At 39.0% G+C, this 25,271-nt stretch overlaps 1 long non-coding RNA gene across 3 annotated transcripts in view; it reads right to left on the bottom strand.

Annotated features, from left to right (window-relative positions):
• The window catches only part of LOC147914364 (uncharacterized), a 121,579-nt gene that overhangs the window by 3,491 nt on the left and 92,817 nt on the right, over positions 1 to 25,271 (bottom strand). For all 3 annotated transcript variants that reach the window (XR_015555376.1, XR_015555377.1, XR_015555378.1), the window contains 2 exons: positions 19,164 to 19,230; positions 18,834 to 18,911 (listed from right to left, as the gene is read on the bottom strand). This is a non-coding gene — a long non-coding RNA (uncharacterized LOC147914364). The remainder of the gene's footprint in view (positions 1 to 18,833; positions 18,912 to 19,163; positions 19,231 to 25,271) is intronic.

Below are 25,271 nucleotides of genomic sequence, written 5' to 3'. Positions count from 1 at the left end.
ACACACACACACACACACACCCCTACTTTCTCATTATCAATTCAGTCCTTTTTTTTTTTTTTTGGTGAGGAAGATCAGCCCTGAGCTAACATCCATGCCAATCTTCCTCTTTTTTTGCTGAGGAAGACCAGCCCTGAGCTAACATCTATTACCAATCCTCCTCCTTTTTTTTTTTTTTTTTCCCTTTTTCTCCCCAAAGCCCCAGTAGATAGCTATATGTTATAGTTGCACATCCTACTAGTTGCTGTATGTGGGACGCAGCCTCAGCATGGCCCGAGAAGCAGTAGGTCGGTGCGCGCCCGGGATCCAAACCTGGGCCGCCAGTAGCGGAGCGTGCGTGCTCCCGCTAAGCCACGGGGCCGGCCCCCAATTCAGTCCTTTTTATCACAGAGAAAAATTAAAGTCCTAAAAGAACCAGAGGGGCCCCATTTAAATGCCCAATTCTCTTCTTTTAACAGCTGTACCCAGAGGTGCTTCCATTAGGATCACGTAGCTCTTCAGAATCTCCAGATTTAGAGAATCCAATTTAAAGTCTTTCATGTGTACCACTTTTCCTAAAGTAGCAACTGAACACATAAAATATCAGACCCACACCCATATCCACACAATTTAGACAAGACAAGAAGATGGACCACTGTCGAAGTATCAACTTCCTTAGACCAAAATGTTTCAAAACATGATCTGTAGAAGTTAAGGAATTGCTTAGCAAGGATGGGGACAGTGGGCACAAGCAGAGGCATCCCTACAAAACTAAAGCAGCACCATTTTGAAAAGTATTTTTAATATAATGGGGCTCCTCAGAATATTTCATTTGAAAAACAGGTTCTGACTTTTCTGTAAAATTTTCAAAACTATTGCCTTATAAAATAGTGTTTTCCAAGCTGAAGTAGCGTTCCCAGACAGCAATAAATGTCTTCTAATCTAGAATCACCTTTCTATTACAGCTGTTGATCTTGGTGGAATTAGAGGGGAGGGAGGCTGGGAAGGAACAGGCAGAGAAAATCGAAGCGAAAATAAGAAAAGCTTTGTGGTTTCTAGTCGCAACTGCAATCAACCAATCTATGCCAGTTGCCCAGTGACCATCACCTGTGAACTTAAAACTCAAGTGGCCACCCAGCAATTTCACTCCTAGATATTTATTTAAGGGAAGAGAAAGACTAAGTCCACAAAACAAATTTATTCATCATAGCCCAAAACCGGAATTAACCCAAATACCCATCAGAAGGACAAACTGTGGTACATCCACACAGTGGGACTACTCAGCAATAAAAATGAGTGAACCACTGATACGTGCAGTAGCAGGAATAAATCTCAAAGCTTTTGAGATGAAAAAAGCCAGACCAGACACAAAAGAGTACACACTGTATGACTCCACTCACAGGAATTTCTAGAAAAGGCAAATCTAATCTATGGCAGAAAAAAATCAGAACAGTGGTGGCTTCAGGGAAGGGGGTTAACTGGGAAGGGGTACAGGGAAGTTTTTAGAGGAATGGAATGTTCTATATTTTGACTGAGGTATGGGTTACATGAGCATATTGGTCAAAACTGATCAAACCATACACTTAAGAGTTGTACATTTCACTGTGTGGAAATTTTATCTCAACAGACTTAACTTGTTAGAAAAATATTCAACTGAAAAATTAGATATGGAAAAAAATAAGAAAATACAGAAAGATATCATTATGAACTCAGAGTAGAAAACAATTTCTTTTCTTTCTTTCTTTGTTTTTTTTTTTTGGTGAAGAAAATTGGCCCTGAGCTAACATTTGTTGCCAATCTTCCTCTTTTTGCTTGAGGAAGATTGTTGCTGAGCTAACATCTGTGCCAATCCTCTATTTTGCAGGTGGGATGCTGCCACAGCATGGCTTGATGAACAGTGTGTAGGTCTGCACCCAGGATCTGAACGCATGAACCTCAGGCCACCTAAGTGGAGCACACGAATTTAACCACTATGCCACTGGGTCACCCCTGAAAACAATTTCTTGAACAAGATATATAACATTCTATATAGAAAATATTGACAAACATCTTTATTGAAATTAAAAACTTCTGTGAAGAAGAGACATACAAAAAAGGCCAATTCAGAAATGACCAATAAACATTTACATGATGGTTGACCTCACGAGTAACTAGGTGAATGCAAATTGTTAAATAAGAAACTATTTTATACCTACCAGATTAGCAATAATTCCAGAGTCTTGTGATCTGGTGAAGCTGTGGGATTGTCCATCGGTTCAGCCATTTTAGTTAAAAAGCACTTTCTAGTACCTAGTAATTGAGTTTCTGTCATATATCCTAGAGAAACTGGTACATGGGCACAAGGAACGTGTGCAAGGATGGTTACTGTAGCAGTGTACATACTGGTGAAAAAATGGATTCTACCTTAATGTCCATTGATAAAGAGATGGATAAGTAAAAGGTGGTATATTCATATAATGCAATATTACATGACAGCTAAAAAGAATAAACTAGATTGACATGTATCAAGATGGACGGATCTCAAAAACATGTTAAAATAAATATAATACCATATTTTGTTTATACATATTTATATCTAAATATGTAGAAACTGGATCTGATGGATACCCACAAAAAATCTTGTCTGAGGAGCAAAGAAAGAAAAAATAAGTAAAGTAATGGTTGAAAAGGACTTTATCTGAAGTGCGTTATTTAAAAATACTTGGAAGAAGCATCTATATGCAAACAAATGAATCTTGATTCATTTCTCACATCTTATACAAAGATTAACTCAAAATGAATCATAAACATTTAGGTGTTGATTCTAGTCTGTAACCTTTGGTTAGGCAAATTAATTATTAGATATACCACCTAAAGCACAAGCCATGTAAGAAAGAAAAATTTGATAAATTGGACTTCATCAAAATGAAAAACTCTTGCTCTGTGAAAGACACTACTAAAAGCATGAAAAGACAAGCCAAAGGCTGGGAGAAAATATTTGTAAATCACTTACCTGACCAAAACACTGGTATCCAGAATATCTGAAGAACTGTCAAAATTTAACAATAAGAAAACGAACAACCAATTTTTTTTTCAAATGAGAGAAGATTTGAAGAGACACTTCACTAAAGGAGATATATGGATAGCCAATAAGCACATGAAAGATGCCCAACATCACTAGTCATTAGGGAAATGCAAATTAAAACCATGATGAGAAAACACTACACCAATCAGAATAGCTAAAAAAAAGAACCTGACAATTCCAAGTCCTGATAGGGAGGGGGGGTGCAACTGGAATCCCGGATATTGCTGCTAGAAAGGCACAGGGGTACAGCCACTCTGGAAAATCTCAGGCAAAGCAATGTAAGTGCTACAGCTGAAATCAGGCGGCCCACAAAGAAGTGGTAAGGCCAAGAGAACATGGGTGGGGTACCCACAGCGTCAGTTCCCACTCCCGTGTAACTGTTCTTCAGTTCCCAATTTACTGCGGGCTCTGTGTGGTTCTTGAAAGTAGGCCAATCCAACCACACAGACTCATCGTCTTGCATATCCCACAATGCTTTTTCCACAACCCTGACTAAGAAACACAACAAAGAGGAGAAAACATGGGGTGTTTGCCACCAATGCCAGATACAGTCAAACCAACAGCCTATACATCAGCACCCTGTGTATTCTGAGGTGAGCCTGCTCTGTCCCTAGAGGAGAATGGCCAGGGTTGCCAACACCAGATTCCACTCTCTCCACATGGAATGGCACTCATCAGATATGAAAAATGCTTTTGTAGGTTGAGGTTCCTGAGTGAGTCTAGTGAAGAAGAAGGAGTAGGAAGAGGGGGAGGGGGTAGAAGGAAGAGAAAGGGAAAGAACAAAGCCCCTACAATCCCTGCCAATGCGTCATCCAGGTTACTCGGTCCTCTCCCAGGGCAGCCCGGTGGGTCTCTCCATATGGAACGAGGCCCAGAAGTGCAGCTCTCCATGCTGTTTAAAGTCCTCTGGGAATTTGTGCTCACAACTGCATCTCTTCTATCAGTTCATCTAGATCTACTGCCCTGTGCCACAAGTTGTTCATATGTCTAGGAGATTTCAATATTGGTCACAATGCTTATGAATCTTGAAATCCCAAATCCTGGCCTGCCATCTACTACAGTAGACAGTGATATGCAAAAAGGAACCCTAGGCAAGGCCCACTTGATTTCATCTCTTTCCTTCGGCAACTCTATTAGGTCACTTTTAAAAATCAACTTTATAAGATATAATTTGCATACAATAAAAGGCAGTCATTTAAAATGTACAACTTGAATTTTTAACAATTATATATCCCCATACATAAGCAGCACTACAACTGAGATAGAGAGCACTTCCATCATCCCCAGATGTTTTCTTAAGCCTTTTGCAGCCAATCTCTGTCCCCAGGAAACCACTGCCCTGCTTTCTGTTACTATAATCTTGCCTTTTCTAGAATTTCATATAAATGGAATTATACAGTATTACATTTTTTGTTTGACTTCTTTTGCTCAGTCTAACTTTGAAATTCATTCATTTTATTGCACATGTTAATAGTTTACTCCTTTTTATTGCTGAATAGTATTCTAGATCATTTTTAATATAAGGACAACTTTTTCACCTCTGGATTAAGAGCTAGACCAGAGAGTAAGCTTAAATGCCTAGAGAAGTCAGGCAAGTAACGTAAATGAGAGAAAGTGTAAGAAAATTTATTCTCAAAACACTAGACCCTCTTGTTATAACTTTATTTTCCAAAGAAATACTTCCTTTTCTTCAGCTTTAGGAAAATATGTGTAAATACAATGATAAATGGCAACTACTACTTGGCATTGACTTTTTGGGGGGACAATAAGGAAGGAAGAGGGTAGTGGAAAATTACAGAGCCCAAGCCCATCTGAGGGAAGAAACTTTGCTACTGGGAATGCGGGACCAGGTTTCAGATCTTCTTACTGTCCTGGAGAAGTGGGACAGAACCAGAAGCAGAACCCGGGTTTGTATGTGACATCTCCTGAGTCTTAAATGTTGGAAATAAATTCAAATTTTATTAAGACACTGGATAGGCCAACTCTGTTCAGGTCAAAAACACCCCTGGAGGCTAGAGGTGGACTGGGACACACCACTCTGTGTCCTCTGATGAGGACAGACAGAAAGCCAGCCCAAGCCATCTACCTCTGGTGTACTTTCTGTGGAACCACTCTTGACCTGCTAGGACCTCCCGGCCTAGAGGAAGCCCCAGGGTTGGCTTGCCTCATTGGTTGCACAAAAGAGAAAGGAGAAAAGAGAAGCAAAAATCGTTCCAAGGTCCCAAGAAGAAAAGAGGAAGAGAATATTTGCTACAGGCCACTTGTTTTTTTCAATTTTTTAAAAAATTTCTCCCACACCACAGCAGTGTGGGAATACATACATTAGAATCACTTGGGGTAGAAAATACAGAGTCCCAGGTTCCCTCCCAATTTACTTAATTAGAATCTCAGGTGGATGCACCTGCTATGGATCTCCATTTAAAGAAGCTCCTCAGGTTACTCTTATCCACATCGAAGTTTGACACCCACTGCACTGGAGTTTTCCACCTTTACTGCAAAAACTCAGCTGCCATTGGGAGTCCATTTTGTCCTACGTCTAAATTTGAGGTATCTTTTGCGGGAAAAGTAACAAGGAAGAAAGGAAGGCCTTGAGCGCCCCCTAGGGGTTATCTTGGAAAGTGAACAGCTTTATAATGAGTGATTTTTCAGAGGTGTTAGGAATAAAAATAGGTAGTATTTTTGAGCCTTTACTAGCATCAGGCATTGTGGCCATTCAGATAAATTATCTCATTTAGCCTATGGGGCAGGTGCTATTATTACCCGAATTTTACGGAGGAGGAAATTCACCTGCAAATCCAATGGCATGGTTGATCACTCCCTCCTCCTCGATATATTTTCTTCACTTGGCTTCTAGGACACCATACTCCTTTTCATTTGCCTCCTATCTCACTGGTTATTTCTTCTCAGTCTTCATTTTAGTCCCCCCTCTTCTCCTAGACCTATTAATTTGGAGTGCCCCAGGGATCAGTCCTTGATTTTCTTCTTTCCTTGTACCAACTTTCTTAATGAACTCCTTTATCGACATGACAATGACTTCCAAATTTCTATCTTGTGACCAACCTCTCTCCTGAACTTTAGACTCATCTATGCAGCTGCCTCCTTGACATGTCCACTTGGTGTCTCACAGACATCTCAAACTTAACATGTCTAAAAATTACGTTCTCATCTTCTCCCACAAACCTACTCCCTCTGAGGTTGTTTTCGTTTCAGTAGATGGAAACTCCATCCTCCCAGTTGCTCATACCACAAACCCTGGTGTCACTCCGGGGTTGACTCCCCTCACTCATCCCGATTCTCTCCACCCCCACAGCTACCACCCTGGTTTGAGTCATCACCATCTCTCACCTGGATTATTGCTATAGCCTCCTTCTTGGTCTTCTTGCTCCCAAACCTGCCTTTCAAGAGACTATTCCCAACACAGAAACTAGAATGACCTTCCTAAAACGTAACTCAGATCACATCATTCCTCTGCTTAAAATCCTCCCAAGGCTTCCCATTTCATTCAGACTAAATGCTAAAGTCCTTAAAACGGCCACTGAGGCCCTCTACAAGCTGGGCCCCATCACCTCTCTGACCTCGTCTCCTGTTATTCTCCCCCTCATTCATTTCCACTCCAGCCATACTGGTCTCCATGCTATTCCTTACATGGTCCTGCCTTGTTTCTGCTCTCAGGCTTTTGCCCTGGTTCTTCCATCTGCCTGATACATTCTTCCCCCAGAAATCCATTTAGCTAACTACTTCACCTCCTGCAAATCTTCACTCCAATGTCACCCTCTCAATGAGGCGTACCTTGTCTCTTCTATTGCAAACTGCAACTGGTCCCTCCCCTTGCATGCCCAAATCTCTTATCATGCTCTACTTTTTCCACAGCATTTTATGGCTTTCCAACATATTATATAATTTAACTATTTATTATGTTTTTAGTTATCTTTTCTTCCCCCCACTAGAATGTAAGCTCCAAGAAGACAGAGATTTTTGCCTGTTTTGTTTACTAACATATCCCAAACAACAGATCAGTGCCTGAAATTTAATAGAAATATTTGTTGAATGAAAAAGACATGAAGAGGTTACATACCTAGTCCTATTTCAGTAACCCATTTGAGGAGTAAACCTGAATAACAAACCATCGTTTTCTCCTTATAGGAAAGCAGAATATAGCTCCACGCAGTCTGTTTGGCAGTTTCTACGGGGAAACTGAGTCCCAGCACCTATAGCCCCTCTTAAGAAGTAACATATAGCCCTGTGCTGTGTGCATCATCTACCTCTCCTGGAATGAAGTCGAGTCTCCGTCAGTTGTATCATCCACAGAGCTGGGCACTGTTTTCTTTACCCAATATACTTGGGGAATATAATGCTGAGTTACAAGCAGCATTTTTTCCTCACATTGAGAAGCAATACCCAGTCTGTGGTACATGTTTTTTACATACCATTTGGGGCTTAAAGATGAGTTCCTGGAAGTTGTAATTCACAAAAAAAAAGCAATGTAAAATTCTGTGAAATGAATTTTCTGTGACTAGGTTACTGAGTAAGGTTGATTTGCCGTTATATACCTTGACAAGAGATGCAACAAATGGCTCTGCTCAGAGCATTCTGAATTGCCAGCAAATGTAATTCTCACAGAGAAGCAAGCGACAGCTTCCTATGGTAAGAACTTCAGGAAGTGGGTGCGCCTGCAGTTGTATCTCACTGCGGGGAGCAGCGTGGGGCTCTGGGCTGTGTGCTCTCCATGTCCTCTATGTGGCTAGTCTAACGCAAGCTGACCAATTGCAGAAGCCATCTCTCAACCCCGATGGTAGACTGCCCCCCAAAGATTCAGGCTTCTGACAGAAATCCAAACGCTGTTCTCCCTGCTCTTTGTCACCAACCCCAAATCCCGCCCTGGTCTCACCCTGGTCTTCCCCAGCCTTCCCAGCATGACAACCACACGGCTGCTCCCAACCTGCCCCTCTCAGAAAACGTGAAAGATTAAAGACCACATTGCTCAGAGCTTGATGAATGAACAATTTGAAACATTTGTTTCCAGAAGTTATTTTTCCCACTGAAAAACCAGAGACTTGTAAGACTCAATGTCAGAAGATAAAGGGAGGGAGGCAAGAAAAAAACTCAGTACCCCCGAAACATTTATCAAATTTGCTCATACAAATTCCCAGCAGTGTGACCACACATATTACTACTTAGATTTATAGCTCCATCTCTCAAAATTGAACAATTTGCTTCAAAGACAAGAGTTAGCTAGATAGAACGCGTGAAGATGAAAGAAAAGATTCTAGTCTATGTCAGTGATTAAACTCATCAAGGCTTTATTTTTTGGTTGCAAAAGTAAAATCAACTCAAAAGTATTTATAAAAGAATAATAAATTTCAATCACAGCGACCATCTTTTCCTCAGGCAAGCATTTATTCCTAAGGAACCGCTTCCAAATTTGGCACACTCCGTGTAGCCAGTTTCTCCTCCTTCACAGCAGATGCCTGGTTGTAACCATTATGACAAGGCGGCTTTGTAGCACGTGCACCTGACTTGTCGAAATACTTGCTTCCCTTGACATCCAGGCCCACGGCACTCCAAGTTTTCTTCCCACCTCCCTGGCCACTTCTCAGTCTCATGTCTGGTCCCTCTCTTCACCCTGGCTTCTGACCACTGGACTGACTGCCACGGATTCAGTCCTACCTTCATTCTTTCCAGCCATGATCTCGGCCAGTTGTTACGAAACCATCTATATGTTGATGACTCCCACCTTTCTAAATCCAGCCTAGAACTCTCCCCTGAATTCCAAAGTCTTCTAAAAGAAAGGCTTCCTTGACATCTCCATTTGGATATCAAATTTAACATTCCCCAAACTAAACTCCTGCTATCTGCCCCACCCCCACCCATCTCAGTAACTGGCAACTCCATTCATTTAGTTGCTTAATCTAAAATCCTTGATTCATTTCTTTCTTTCATAGTGCCCCACATTCAATCCTTCAGCAAATCCCATTGGATCTATATGCAAACTGTATCCAGAATCCAACCACTCCTTACCAGCTCCTTTGCTACCGCCTGGTGGAGCTGAAGGCATCATCATCTTTTTCCCGGATTATTGCAAACAGCCCCCTAACAGGTTTCCCTGCTTCTACTATTGACTGTCCTACAAACTATTCTCTACATCAGTGGTCCTTGGGGTGTGGTCCCAGACCAGTAGCATCAGCATCACTGAGGAACTTGCTAGAAATGCAAATACTCCTGCACCACCCCAGACCCACTCAATGAGAAACTCTGGGGATGGGCCCAGCCGCTGTGTTGTGACAAGCCCTCCAGGGTGATTGTGATGCACACTCAAGTTGGAGAACCACTGCTCTACGTAAGTGGTTAGCCAGAATGATCCTTTAAAATGTAAATCACGCATGATCACCTGTCCCCTCAAAATCCTCCAGTGGCTTCCCAACTCACTAGAGTAGGAGCCTGAGTCCTCATGATGGCCCACAGGGCCCATTGTGATCCCTTTCCCATTCCCAGCATGTCTGTAACACCTCTCTATTTTCCCTTCACTCATGATACCTGGGCTATTCTGGCCTCTCCACTTTGCTTCAGGGACTTTGTACCTGCTGTCCCTCTGTCTGGAACACCCTCTCTCTCCCTCCTCCCACGTAGCCACATGCCCCTCCCTCTCCCCTCTTTCTGGTCTCTGCTCAAATGTCAGTTCATCAGAGGGACTTTTCCCAGCTACCATATTTAAAATAACAACCCCCACTTCCTACCCCCACTCCCTGTGCTCCTTTACCCCCTTTACTCCGCATTTTTTTTTCCATAGCACCAATCACTATCTGGCATAGGCAATATTATGCTTGTTTGTTTAAGAATATATGCTCCACGAGGCAGGGATCTGTGCCTGTTGTGTTGATGGTTCTATCACCAGAGCCTGGAACAACGCTGGATATGGTAGGGGCTCTATAACTATTTGTTGAATAAGTGAATATCTAAACAAATGATGGTCAAAGCATTCCTCTGGGGAGGTGATACATTTATTCCAATGATACTGCCATTGCTCAAAATATTTTTAGGGCAATAGTGGAAACAGGGAAGCCAGTGAGGAGGGGGCTATTAGCAATAATCCTGGAGAAAGATATTGGCTTCGATTTGAACAGGTGGTGGCAGAGGAGGTGGTGAGAAGCGATCGGCTTCCGGATATGATTTAAATACAGATCCAATGGGTCGAGGTCAGTTTACAAATTGCCTATGGAAACCAGTCTCAGTATTTAAGAGACCAGCCCTTTAAAAAAAGTAAAAAATACAATTACTCAGCTTTACCACATACATTATTTACTAGTCCCAGAATCATATGACATTTGGCTGTTGGAGAAATCAAATTTCCTCTTGAAAAGTGAAATGCAGAACCACTGAAGACATTCAGAGGCTCTGAATGCAATTCCCTATACAATGAAAGAATAACTCTGATTTTTGTTGAGTACATTTTTATATCTGTGTGATTTAATCCTCACAGCAATCCTTTGAGGTCCTTGTTATTAACCCCATTTTTCAGATGAAGGACATGAGGCTCAGAGAGGTGAGCTAATTTCCTCAAGAGCTCCCAGCTGCAGAGCAGGAGGATTTAAATCCAGGCTGGTCCATACATTTTCTTGATGAGTAAAAGCACTGTGCTGGGAACAAATGTATACGTTGCCTAGAAGAGAACACTCATTTCGGGCATGTCAGTATGTCTTATTTTTATCTCTTTCGACTTCATACTCACATCTGGTAAGCACAACTTCCCAGGAGGGTTGGAGCCCTGCAGCAAAAACAAGACATAGCCAGGACGTGGGGGCCAGCTCTGTGTTCCTGCTGTTCTAGCTGGGCCTCCTTACGATGGCCAAGGCCTGGGTCAGGCGGTGCGGTTCCTCCAGACACTGTTTCCAGTGTGCCTGGGAGAAACCGTTGCCATTGCCATGGGAATCTGATGCTTTCCAGGGCTATGGAGCCCGTATTGTCTCTGGACAAGGAACTATTGTTCGAGTAGAAATAGAGGGTGTTTCTCACTGGGGATTTGGGCTTGAATAAGGATCCACATTTCAACAATGCCTCCTTTTGTAAAAATGGGTGATTTTGTTTCAGGCTTATGTAATTTTTTTCAGACTCAGATCACAGCTCCTAACAACTGTCTCTCCTCCAGTGTTTCTTAAGAATGTCAGGTATGTGTTCCTGGGTGGTATGCGCTCACGGAATAAACACCTCGCTGCACATTAACACGCCGGCTCCGTGCTGTCCTGAGCAGACTCTGGGATTGCCACAGCAGAAAGGCCAGGGGCCGGAAGAGATGGGTTCATGGGTGGGAACTGGCACGTACGGAGAGCAGCACCTAAGGCAGCAGGCTCTTTAGATACGTTATTCCAGTTAATCCTTGCGATTCCCTGAGCAGATGTTATGTAAGTTTAAATGAGAAATATAATTAGGTAACTGGGGCAACATCACACAGCTGGTGAGAGTGGAATCTGGGACCGGTTCCCAGATCTCACCCCAAACCTGTTCTCTTTCCATTTCCTGTTCCATGCTGCCTTGCTCACCTTTTAAACTTCAGTTTTCTCAGACAAGCCACCTGGCGGGAAGAGTGCACGAGACGGGGGTGAGACGGTGCTGGTGAACGTCTCTACCACAGGGCATGTTGCATAGTAGGTACTCAATAAAAATCAAATTTTCTGTTCTGTCTTCCTTCTGCATCATTTCATCTTTCCTTTTTAATTTTTTTCTCTTTTTTTCTCTCTCCTATTCTTTCAACTCCTGCTTTCTTTTCATTCTCATATGCTTTTCTCTGTAGAAAACTAAAATCTAAAGATCCCATTCCCAATGGCAACATAAACTTGAAAAAAGTCCCCTAGGGATAAACCAACAAGAACGGTGCAAGGTCCACGTGAAGAAAACCATTAAATTTTATTGAAGACATCAAAGAAGACCTGAATAGATGAAAAGTTATACGTGTTTCTGGAGGAAAGACTCAATATTCTAAAGATGTCAACTTTCCCCAAGTTAGTCCATAAATTCAATGCAATCTGAATAAAAATCCTAACTGGAGATTTATCAAACTTGATAAGCTGATTTTAGAGTTCACATGGAAGAAAACACACAAGAACAAGCAAGGAAATTAAAGGAAAAAAGAGAACAACGAGAAAGGACCTGTCTTTTCCGTTATCAAAATATACTAGGTTTATGTTAATTAAACAATGTTGTATTGGTTCAGAATAAAGACACGGACAAATGGAACCAAAAAGGACAATTCAGGAACAAAGGGATATTTAGAATATAAAAAGGGAGCACTTTAAATCAGAGCAAAAAGGACAGACTGTTCAAAAATGATATTGAGAGGGTTGAAATCCTGCAAAAATTAATTTAGATGCCTGTATCACATCATACACACAAAATCCAAATGGATTAAATTCTAAACACTAAATTAAAAAAAATAAAAAAGGAAGTACAGTAAAATATAGTACATCAGTCTTTATAATTTTGGGGGGTGATGAAGGCCTTCCTAAGAAAGACACAAATTCCAGGGCCCATTAATAAAAGGGCCTTAATTAAAAAAAATTAAAAGATCTATATGACAAAAAACACCAAAATAAAAAGGCCTAGGGAAAGCTTTTGCAAAATAAATAAAGCAAAGTATAATATACAAAATATAGCAAAAGTTCCCAAAATTATTATAGAAAGTCGTAAAACTGGGCAAAAGAAATGTAGAGATAATTCACAAAAATGATTAATAAGAGATGAAAAGATGCTTAATCTCAAAAATAAAGGAAATGCAAAATAAACAACAAGGTACACTTTATAACCAATTGGGTTGTTAAAAATTCAATAGATTGATACCAGTATCATCAGGTGGAAATGGGCAATTTCATACACAGTTTCTAAGAGTGTAAATTGTTACAAACTTTTTTATGAAACCTTAGAAATATCTATCAAAATTTAAAATAAGCATATCTTTGGAGTTCTTAATTCCACTTCTAAGAATCTATTATTCTGAAATATTCACACATGTTCATAAATAAACATGGATAGTCATTGCAGCTTTATATATAATAAAGAAAAATTGGAAAAGGGCACAAATGTCCCTCAACTGGAGAATAGTTAAATAAAATATGGTCCGTTTATATTATGGAATACTATATGATTGAAAAAAATGAAGTAGATTTATATTTGCTACATAAAAGAGTTCCAAGACAAACAGTCAAGTGAAAAAAACAAGATACCATGTGCTGTGGCCAAAGAGCACTTGCTCTTTACTCTAACATTTCCATATTATTTGTATTATTTGTAATAAGCACATTCTGCTTATGTAAATAAAAATAAAACGAATCTTACTTAATCTTACTTAACTTGATCCCAGCAACCATAACAGTACTATTATTGTTTGCATGTATCCAGTATGTTTTCTGGGCTATGCCCACCCAGGTCGGGGGTGGGTTGGTGACATGAAGGGCAAGAGGCTGGAGGCCCAGGAGAAAAAAGCTGAAGCGATGTTGAACTAGGGCAAGAGAGGAATGTTTCTCCTCAACTCCCAGTTTGATGTTCTAACTATCAGCAAGGATCACACACTTGAATTCCCTCTTCTGCTTTGAGCTTCAGAGGAAGTCCTTCCAACAGTGGGAACTGTGTTACCTATGACCCAACAACGTGGCAACCATCTTCTATTTCTTGGTGAACTCCCTCCTGTCACAGGGAAAAGGCATCACTGAGTCTCTCTCTCCTCCTCCCTTCACCAAAACCTTCATTCTGGTTTCGCTAAAACATTTATTTTTTTTGTAATATAGACATATATAGATGTATAAAGAGTATATATGAGACTTTTTTCAAACATCATTTTTCCTGGAAAAATTCCTTTAGAAAATTAAAAAGAAAACTACCGGGCTGGCCTGGTGGGGTAGTGGTTAAGTTCGAATGCTCCGCTTCAGCAGCCCAGGGTTCGCAGGTTCAGATCCTGGGCGCGGACCTGCACACTGCTTATCAAGCCATGCTGTGGCAGGCGTCCCACATATAAAGTAAAGGAAGATGAGCACGGATGTTAGCCTAGGCCCAATCTTCCTCAGCAAAATGAGGAGGATTGGCAACAGATGTTAGCTCAGGGCTAATCTTCCTCATACACAAAAAAAGAAAACTAGTATCATTCATAACAAAGTCATTATTCTCCTACAATATTTATTTGCATGTGTATTCCTTCTAATTATTTTGTACTATTTTTACACTATTTTCAAAATATTTTTCTTCCAATTAGGTTTTTCACCTTCTAATTATTTTCCATTGTTTCACATTTTTTCAGGTAAGTATACTGGTTAGCCTAAATTTCACATGATAGCAAGCTAGAACTAAAACTGTAAGTGATCAGAAAAATATGAAAGCAAGAGGAATAACTCTGCACTTGTTGAAGAACAACAAAAGTACATGAGCATTTCAAGCAGAATGAACTCTGGTCTGAAAATCAAGAGTCCTCAACTTCTATTGTTCTGCGCCAGTCATTCCATGCGACCTTGGACAAGTGTGTGGCCTCCTAGGTATTTGACAGATAGATGAGTTTCTTTATCTGTAAACTAAGTGGATTGGATGACAAAATTTTAAAATTTTATCCCTTCCACTGATAAGATTCAAAGATTTCCATTGATTGTTGGGAGTGTAGAACAATGGGCCGACAGAACTTATACTAGAAACTACAGCAGCAACAACATTAATAGCTACTGTTTCATGAGCTCTTACTGTATGCTGAGAACCAGGCTATGCGCTTTATATATATTATCTTGTTTGATTCTTATAACAACTATTGAGGCAGAGATTAGTTCCTCCGTTCTGTAGATGAAGAAACTGAGGCTCAGAGAGAGTAAATAACCTTCCCTAGGACACAGAACTAAAAGCGGGGAGTCTGGATTTGAATCCAGGTCTAATTTTGAAGTTTGTGTTCTTAAGCTAAGAGCTAATCATAACCTTTGCACATATCATCTTATAGGCCACCTTTGTATTACTGCTGCTGTAGAGGGGAAGAGGTTAGCAATATGAGGCTTTTATGAATCCCTTGTTGTTTCAGAAAGTGAATATAACTAAAAGCTTCTTCCATTCTCTAGAATGTTCAGATGTGGATGGGGCAATGAGTTTCCATACCAGGCTGGAAATTTATTGCTGTGAGGGCATCCCGAAAACTTCCACTAAGATGAGAAATGATTTGAGCGGAAGACAGATGAATTTCCCAAATGAGCCTTAGAAAAGACACTTCCAGGTCAGGTTCCTGGCAAGCCTGGATGCTAGTGATTCATTCATTATGTGATTACGTGACGGGCGTATGTTTCCAGAGCTAATGATTCAAAAGCTTTCTGTGGTATTAAACTGAGACATTTGAAAACACAAAAGGCAATTAGAAGTAATCAAAGCATTCAGAAATTAAGATTCAATTTCTGCATTTGCTAAACTCTTCATCAAGGAAATCAGTAAATTTTTAAAAAGCCATGACTATGATACACAGAGAATTAAAAAAGCAATCAGTTTTAAAATGTACACATGCTTCCCAGAATGCTTAAGATATTTAAGACTGAGCCATTTTTCACTTGTTTCATTACACTGCATTTATTTAGACATGCACCTTTGAACACTCTCTGGAGTAGCATTTCTCTTTCAGTTTTGACAGATGAATGGGTATGTAACTCCTTGAATGCCAGAAAATCCCTTATAAGCATCAGAGAATAAAAGCCACAATGAACTATTTATACAAGAACTTCCAGCAAACTGCAGTGGGCAGGCTTCTCTTATTTGGGTTTTGGAGTATAAGATATTGGAAAATCCCTTAAGTCACATTCAACCAGGTGGATCTTAAGGTTTGTTAGTGTAACCATCATACTCAGCCTCTAAGAACCTACTAAGTAACACAGAAAACAGGATTAGAAATCATTATCTTTCTACCCAAGCATCCCCTTAGCGTCTTCAGTTAGTACTTTCATTTTTCTCAGGGCCAAATTCAATATCTTTCAGAATATGAAGTAGAGATTTTAATTTTCAGTCAAATATCCCCCATCCTTCCCAATCCATTAGTCATTCATGTCTTTCTCTTTTCTTAGTATGCCTCAAACACACCTTTTTCAATTTCTCTAATTCATCAAAGTTTTTCCTGCCAGGAGCCTTCGCACGTATTTTTACCTCTGCCTGAAACACTCCCACGTCCCCTCTCCCTCCTCCAGCTGGCTCATTCTTTAGGTTTCGCCTTAAATATCACCCCTTAGGAGAGGTCTTCCTTACTACTCCGTTAAGTATGTCCCCCTACCTCTCTCTCCATTTGGTTCCATTACTTTAAAAAATCATACAACATTAGTTACTTCTTTTAGAGCAATCACAATTGTAAATGTATATGTAAAAAAATATTTATTTTCTTTTGTTATTTCTGACTTTTCCAAAAGGACTATAAAGTCCATGAGAGTAGAGATCATTTATATACACACACACACACACACACATATATACACACACATATAATTCATTATTGTATTTGTGACCTTAAGGGGCACATATACAATATTGTTTCCAAGTCAAAAATGATACATACACAAACATATCATAAGAAAAGAAAACTACAGATCTATATCCTTTATGAATATAGATGGAAAAATCCTTAACAAAATAGAGGTAAACTGGTCTCAGTAACATATAAAAGCAATTATAAATCATGACCAAGTAGAGTTTAACCCAGAAATACAAAGTTAGTTTAACATCTGAAAATCGATTAATGTAATGCACTATATTGATAGAGTGATGAACAAAAACCATATTATCATCTCAATCGATGCAGAAAAAGCACTTGGCCAAATTCAATAGCTACTTATGATAAAAACTCGCAACAAACTTCCTCAACCAGGTAAAGGGCATTTCTGAAAAACCTACAATTAACATTATACTTAGTGATGAAAGACTGGATTTGTTCCCCCTAATATCAGGAATAAGACAAGGATATCCACTCTCATCACTTCTATTCAAGAATGTACTGGAGATTCTCGCCAGTGCAATAAGGAATAAAGATACTAGAGGCATACAGATTGGAAAGGAAGAAGTAAAACTGTCTTTATTTGCAGATGACATGATCTTATATATAGAAGATCCTAAGAAATGTAGAAAAAAACCTACTAGAATTAATAATCTAGATCAGCAAGGTCAGAATATGCAAGATCAATATACAAAAATCAATTTTATTTCTATAAACTAACAATGAACAATCCAAAAATGAAATTAAGGAATCAATTTCATTCACAATACTATCAAAGAGATCAAAATACTTAGGAATATATTTCACAAAAATGTGCAGGACTTGTACAGTGGAAACTATAGGGTATTATTGAGAGAAATTAAAGAAGACAAATAAAGATATATTTCATATTCATGGATTGGAAAGACTTAATATTGTTAAGTTGGCAATTCCCTCCAAGTTACCCTATTGATTCAATGCAATCCTTATCAAAATCCCAGCAAGATATTTTATAGAAATTGACAAGCAGATCCTAAAATTTATAGAGAAGTGTAAAGGGCCTACAATAGCTAAAACCATTTTGAAAAAGAATAAAGTCAGAGGATGTACTTATCTGATTTAGGACTTACTATAATGCTTCAGTAATCAAGACAATGTGGTATTAGCATAAAGATAGGCATAGATAGAGGAACAGAATAGAGAGCCCGGAAATAAACTATACAAATACAGTCAATATATTTTTGATAAACATTCCAAAGCAATCTAATAGGATAAAAATTGTCTTTTTAACAACAACAACAACAAAGTGCTGGAAAAACTGCAAAAAAATAAACTTAGACCCTTTCCTCATACCATATACAAAAACTTAACTCAAGACAGATTATAGACTTAAATATAAGAACCAAAACTATAAATCTTCTAGAAGTAAAGAAAGATGAAAATCTTTGTGATCTTCAGTTAGGCAAAAATTTCTTAGATATAATACCAAAAGCATACTCCATAAAAAAAAAGTTGACAAATTGGAGTTCATCAAAACTGAAAACTTTTCTTCTTCAAAGGACAACATTAAGAAAATGAACTAACAAGCCATAAATTGGGTGAAAACATTTGCAAAACATACGCCTGATAAAGGACTTGAATCCAAAAAAACCTTTTTATAGACAGACAGCCCAACAGACAAACAGCCCAACAGCAAAATGGGCAAAATATTTGACTAGAGACTTCACCAAAGAAAATATACAACTTGCAAATACGTACATGAAAAGATGTTCAATATTACTAATCACTAGGGAAATGCAAATTAAAACAATAATGAGATACCACTACACACCCACTAGAAAAGCTAAAAGCAAAAAGGCTGACAATTCCAAGTAATGGCAAGTATGTGGAAGACATTGTTTTTGAGAGAATTCATGTGAGAAGATAAACGAGTGGTGCTGTGTGAGTAATGAAACCTCATGGAGGAGGTGTGGCTTACACTTTTTTATTTGGCAAGTTTCTAAATGGTTCTGCTAGGCTACGGGTTCTCAATTTAAAATGAGAGAATTGTATTAGAGGAGCCATACAGTTCTTTCCTCCAAAATGTAAGTGGAAGGGAGAGGAAACGTAACTTCAGGCCAGGGAGAACTATACACGGAGCTGTATGCGGCTACGCTGAGTGCGTGTGACCATGAGACCAGCCTCACTAGGGACAGGCAGGCAGATGAGCTTCAGGAAGCAAATCTGGGGAGAGTAACATCAAATCGTGGTTGTCCTATGAAACCCCAGCTCAGGAAAACTGGGCTTGAAAAAAGTACAGAGCAATATAAAATGTAGAAAAAAATATTTTTTTACTCTTACAGTTAACTTCTGCTTTCTTCACTCATTCGGGTGAAAATTTCCTAGTGATTTAATTCTCCAGGCAACTTCATTGCAAACCTTTAATGCAAAATAGTGAAACGAATTATCAAAGAGAAAGTTTTTATGTCCATTCCCATTCTACTGTCTTGGTTTCTCCTCTGAACTTTTTATATATATTTTCAATGAAAATAAAATTTCATACAATGACTAGAAGTAAAAAATGAATCATTAATACACACCTAAGTTTGAATTTGACATGCCTAAATATGTTTATTGCAATACTTCACGAATTATTTAGAGTGTTCTTGGTATCTGGAAAATTTCACTTACCTAGCCATGGTGCATATTCTTGAGACATCACTAGCTTTACTTTACAGGGATGGTTCAGAGGAAATCACTGTGAAAAACAGATTTCATCAGAAAAAAAAAGTTTTAATAATTTGCTTTTACTAACAGAAATTGATAATAATTCAGAATATGTACTGATTTAAATTTTGGCAGAAGTAGCATCTTCCTATTTTTCCTTTGACTGGGCTGACACGGTAAAGCACAAAAATTGTTTAAATGATCTTTCTATGCCACAAAACCTTTATATGATATTGAGTTAGTGAGAAGGTACCATCCCACTTCACCAGTGTAACTCTAACACTTGATCATCAGTCACCATCTCTAAGGATCCTAGGCAAAGAGAGGAAAATCATTGCTCCACCAGGCAAGCATTTTCATTGTTAGATAATACTTTCATTTGCATGTATACAAATGCTCAATTTATAATTTTTAAATTAAGAAAATCAGGTATTAATATTGTTTTTCAATTTACGAACATTCTCTGATTTAAAAAGAAAATCCAAAGATATGCTCTACTGTGATGCTCAAAAGAAATTAATGATCAATCACTCCTATTAATGATTGTTCAATCAATGGCGGCAACCAAGGAGTGGGAAGGGATTCGTTTGTACTGGGTAGACCATTTGATTCCATTGTGACCAAGAGTACTATATTCTCAAGCAGGATGGTTCAGTGGTTCAGGCTTGTTTTAATTCCCACTGGTACTACTATTTATGATGGCATGGGCTTTAAATCAGAGAAAAACGCATTACATGAAGTTATAGACACTAAAAGGAGAGAAAACCCTTGCCTGAAGCATAAAATGAGACACAATAGGATAAATTAAAGAAGGTCAAAGAGAGTAAGATGTCTGTCTTGCATCTGTATGTCTCAACAAGCCAAATGATGTTCAATACTAAGGAAAAGATCATAAAGGCTACTGAGTCTGATGTAGGTGCTACCATATTATGCGACATCTCTCAACCACTACTTGAGGCATTGGATGTACTGAACAGAGAGCCACAATTAAGGACGTTCCTGAGCCTTCTCATTTCTTAGAATATACGCATGCCTCAGAGATATTGTGAGTCTGGTTCCAGACCACTGCAAAAAAAGCAAATATCACAATAAAGCACGTCACAAGAATTTTTTGGTTTCCTAGTGCATATAAACGTTATGTTTATAGTATACTGTAATCTATTAAGTGTGCAATAGCATTATGTCAAAAAAAATGTACATACCTTAACTAAAAAATACTTTATTGCTAAAAAATGCTGACCATCATCTGAGCCTTCAGTGAGTCATAATCTTTTTGTCGGTGGAGGGTCTTGCCTCGATGTTGATGGCTGCTGACTGAACAGGATGGTGGTTGCTGAAGACTGGGGTGGCTGGGGCAATTTCTTAGGATAAGACAACAATGTACTTTGCCACTTCGATTGACTCTTCCTTTCATGAACAATTTCTCTGTAGCATTCGATGCTGTTTGATAGCATTTTACCCACAGCAGAACTTCTTTTAAAATTGGAATCAACTCTTCCAAACCCTGCCACTGCTTTATCAACTAAGTTTATGTAATATTCTAAATCCTTTGTTGTCATTTCAATAATCTTTACGGCATCTTCACCAGTAGTAGATTCTGTCTCAAGATGCTCATCCATAGAATGATTCTCATCCATAAGAAGCAACTCCTCATGTGTTAGACTGCAGCAAAACAGTCACATCTTCAGGCTCCACTTCTAATTCTAGTTCTCTTGCTATTTCCACCCCATCTGCAGTTACTTCCTCCACTGAAGTCTTGAACCCCTCAAAGTCATCCATGAGGGTTGGAATCAACTTCTTCCAAACTCTCGTTAATGTTTATATTTTGACCTCCTCCTATGAATCACGAATGTTCTTAATGGCATCTAGAATGGTGAATCCTTTCCAGAAGGTTTGTAATTTACTTTGCTCAGATCCATGAGAGGAATCACTACCTATGGACTCTATAGCCTTACAAAATGTATTTCTTAAATGATAAGACTTGAAAGTCAAAATTACTCCTTGGTCCATTGGCTGCAGAATGGATGTTGTGTTAGCAGGCATGAAAATGACATTAATCTTATCAGAGATTTTGGGTGACCAGGTGCATTGTCAATGAGAAGTAATATTTTGAAAGGAATCTTTTTTTTTTTTTTTTTTAAAGATTTTATTTATTCATTTTTTTCCCCCCAAAGCCCCAGTAGATAGTTGTATGTCATAGGTTCACATCCTTCTAGTTGCTGTACGTGGGACTCGGTCTCGCGTTGGACGGAGAAGTGGTGCCTCGGGGCGCGCCCGGGATCCGAACCCGGGCCGCCAGCATCAGAGCGTGCGCACTTAACCGCTAAGCCACGGAGCCGGCCCGGAATCTTTTTTTTTTTTTCTGAGCAGTAGGTCTCAATAGTGGGCTTAAAAGATTCAGTAAACCATGTTGCAAACAGATGTGCTGTCATCCAGGCTTTGTTGTTCCATTTATAGAGCACAGGCAGAGTAGATTTAGCACAATTCTTAAGGGTTCTAGGATTTTCAGAATGGTAAATGAGCATTGGCTTCAACTTAAAGTCACCAGCTGCCTTAGCCTCTCACAAGAGAGTCAACCTGTCTTTTGAAGCTTTGAAGCCAGGCATTTACTTCTCCTCTCTAGCTATGAAAGTCCTACGTGCTATCTTCTTTCAATATAAGGCTGTTTCATCTATATTGAAAATCTGTTGTTTAGTGTAGTCACCTTCATGAATTATCTTAGCTAGATCTTCTGGATAACTTGCTGCAGCTTCTACATAAGCACTTGCTGCTTCACCTCACACTTGCATGTCATGGAGATGGCTTCTTTCCTTAAACCTCATGAGCCAACCTCTGTTAGCTTCAAACTTTTCTTCTGCAGCTTCCTCTCCTCTCTCAGCCTTCATAGAATTGAAGAGAGTTAGGGCCTTCTCTGGATTAGGCTTTGGCTTAAGGGAATGTTTGTGGCTGGTTTGATCTTCTATCAAGACCCATAAAACTTTCTCTATAACAGCAATAAGGCTGTCTTGCTTTCCTACCGTTCGCGTGTTCACTGGAGTAGCACTTTTACTTTCCTTCAAGAACCTTTCCTTTGCATTCACAGCTTGGCTAACTGTTTGGTGAAAGAGGCCTAGTTTTTGGCCTGTCTTGGTTATCAACATGTCTTCCTCACTAAACTTAAACATTTCCAGATTTTGATTTAAAGGAAGAGAAGTGTGACTCTTCCTGTCACTTGAAAACGTAGAGGCCATTGTAGGGTTATTAATTGGCCTAATTTCAATATTGTTGTGTCTCAGGGATTAGGGAGGCCAGAGGAGAAGGAGAGAGACAGGCAAACGGCTGATTGGTGGAGCAGTCAGAACACACAACATTTATTAAGTTTGCTGTCTTATATGGGCACAGTTTGGGGCACTCCAAAACAATTGCAATAGTAACATCAAAGACGACTGATCACAGATTACCATAACAAATATAATAATTAAAAAGTTTGAAATATTATGAGAATCACCAAAATGTGACACAGAGACACTCAGTGAGCAAATGCTGTTGGAAAAATGGCGCCAATAGACTTGCTTAATGCAGGGTTGCCACAAATCATCAATTTGTGAAAAAACGCAATATCTGTGAAGCACAATAAAGTGGAGTGCAATAAAACAAGTTATGCCCATATTTGCTAAGTCTTCAAAGACTTAGAAGTCATCAAAGAGAAAGCAACTAAGGGCTGGATACCAGAATGCAAAGAACCGCAATTCAAGGGAAGTTGCAGAAGATTCAATAGAGTGAATAAAGAACCATGAAGATAGACTACTTTATAGCCTTACCCCATGGGAAGAGACGTCATCTCTCCATATCAACCCTGGAGAACTTCAGAAACTTGTCAAAGGAGGCAGCTCTCCTTAGAGATGAGTCTTGTTTGGAAGCGAATGGCCTCCCGCACTTCAGTTACACAGGGGAGAAAGAAAACTTTTCCCAGGGTTTACTTAAACTGCAAACATCTAAATATCCCCTGCACATTTTTTGCCATTTCAGTATACTCCTTGGTATGATTTTTTAATTGATTCAATTTTTCAAACTTGAATACATTTACTTAAAATGGAAAATATATATAACTATCACAAATGGAAATCCAGGGAAGTTGCTTTAAAAAGAAGGCAACGATTAAGATAAATATAAATTAAATAAAAATCATTTTAATTCAGTCCTTAGTTAAGTATTGTAGATTGCTGAAGGTTCTAGGAAGGAGTTGAAAATATAAAACCACAAGACTGAACCTTCACCTTGCCTATCAAGGAGAACTGCAAGAAAATCACAAAGAGCAACATCTATCCATCAGATGCAATCATCTCTTACACTGGTTGGATGATCTAGCACGTGTATAGGTTAGACAGGGTGCTTTCAGTATTTTGCACAAGCTCTATTCAAGAATATTTTTTTTGAGGAAGATTAGTCCTGAGCTAACATCTGTTGCCAATCTTCCTCTTTTTTTGCTGAGGAAGTTTGGCCCTGGGCTAACATCTGTGCCCGTCTTCCTCTACGAACCCAGCGCCTCCGAAGTGGAGCATGCAAACTTAACTCCTACGCCACCGGGCCGGCCCCCAAGAATTTTTTTTTTTAATCTCTACTGCTTCTTTAACTTTTATTCAGTGGGGACAGTCTTCCCTTGCTCTCGGGTTAAAACTTGAACAGCTCCCATGATTTTGCTGGTCATTCTCAGGTAGTAAAAATCCAAAGATTATATTAAGTGACAAGCACATTTACACTTTTAAAATTGTCTTCTCTCTGCTACTAGAGCTGGCTGTAGCCCAGGTGTGAGAGTCTTATTACATAGTTTTCTTTATTTTATGCCAAAATCTACTTTCTGGTCTCACCCACGCCTAGATCCTCTAAGCCCAAATTGCATTCTTCTCTCAATGATTTCTCAAGATAAAATTACCTTAAAGAGGAAATTTGACAATAGGCACCTATATACTCTTCACCTAGATTTTATATTTATATATATATATTTTTAATTTTTTTCAGAGACATTTGAAAGTACATTGGAAACATTATGCTATTTCATGCTCAACTATTTTAGCATGACATGTATTGCCTAAAAACAAGGCCATTGTTTTCAAAACCGTAATTTCACGATTCCACTTAAGAAAATTAACATCATTTTAATAGTATGTCACATGCAGACCATATAAAATTTCCATATTATTCAAATAATGTTTTTTTAGCTGTTTTTCTTTTTGATCTAGATCAAATAAAAGATCCTACATTGCATTTGGTTTTCATGTCTCTTTAGTCTCCTTTAATCTAGAATAGTCCCTCCAACTTTGTGTGAATTTCATGACATTGCTCAAGTTAAAGTTTTAATCCAGCCATCCTGATCAACCTCAACCTGACAAGCCAGAGCCCACAACCTCCTCCAGATACAGACAGGCAAAAACAATTTAGAGGAAGAGTAATACCTCCTTTCCTTTGACAGCTTTTTTAGCAGCTGCAATAAACAGTTGGTTCTTGTGGTCAAACAGACCATACCCCAGGCCGTTTCCTTTTTTTTTTTTTAATTCTTTTTATTTATTTATTTACCTATCTATTTATTTATTTAATTGACATCACATTGGTTTATAACACTATGTAAATTTCAGATGTACATCATTATATTTCTGCTTCTGTATAGACTGCATTGTGTCCACGACCAACAGTCTAGTTGCTATCCATCACCATACACATCTGCCCCTTTACCTCGTTTACCCTACCCCCACCCCCTTCTCCTCTGGTAACCACCAATCTGTTCTCTTTATCTATGTGTTTGCTTATCTTTCTCTGATTTATTTCACTTAGCATAATACCCTCAGGGTTCCAGCCCTATTTCTTGTGAACACCTGTCAGGTTTATTATAAATATCCCATCTTGGAGTCATGAAATTCCATTTTTGAGCTTGTCTACAAAACCTTCCTGGTGGATTCTTTTCTATTGGTTTGGATCACTGACGAAGAACAGTTGAGATCATTTTGAAGGCTGAGCCTCCCTTTCATTCATACCAGCGTCACTCTGATCTGCGATGTGCCCACATGTGACAAGCACAGCTTTGCAGCAGGAGAGAAG

The sequence above is a fragment of the Ceratotherium simum genome, chromosome 20 (genome assembly GCF_057802395.1).
Source record: "Ceratotherium simum simum isolate JZ-2026a chromosome 20, ASM5780239v1, whole genome shotgun sequence".
Classification (NCBI taxonomy): Eukaryota; Metazoa; Chordata; class Mammalia; order Perissodactyla; family Rhinocerotidae; genus Ceratotherium; species Ceratotherium simum.
Note: the sequence above shows the minus strand (reverse complement) of the source record. Positions and strands in the feature narration are given on the sequence as shown.